This window comes from Penaeus monodon, chromosome 19 (genome assembly GCF_015228065.2).
Source record: "Penaeus monodon isolate SGIC_2016 chromosome 19, NSTDA_Pmon_1, whole genome shotgun sequence".
NCBI lineage: Eukaryota > Metazoa > Arthropoda > Malacostraca > Decapoda > Penaeidae > Penaeus > Penaeus monodon.
In genome coordinates, this window is record NC_051404.1 from 40,287,346 (window position 1) to 40,287,674 (window position 329).

Below are 329 nucleotides of genomic sequence, written 5' to 3' on the forward strand. Positions count from 1 at the left end.
TGATGCCAGAATCCCGAATTAATAATGCAAACATTATTAAAAACAAATTAACTATTAAATGTTTACCTGTACTTGTCAGAGTAAATATAAACCTGTAATGATTATCACTGATGCTACTAATCATACTCTTGGTATTATTACTAGTATGAACAGTCCTACAAGTGATGTCAAAATGCCCGTCATTAGGCCTATTACCAACTATAAACTTTTTTGCTACCATGATTTACAATACTTGTTTCTCTTACTTTCTCATTCCATTACTTTTCACAAACTTTTACCTACCATATAATAAACATCCGTATAATAGGGTACTTACCAATATCTTTGGT

At 30.4% G+C, this 329-nt stretch overlaps 1 protein-coding gene across 1 annotated transcript in view; it reads right to left on the reverse strand.

The window, feature by feature from the left end:
- Positions 1 to 329, reverse strand: part of LOC119585237 (protein Wnt-5b-like) — a 252,158-nt gene that overhangs the window by 192,577 nt on the left and 59,252 nt on the right.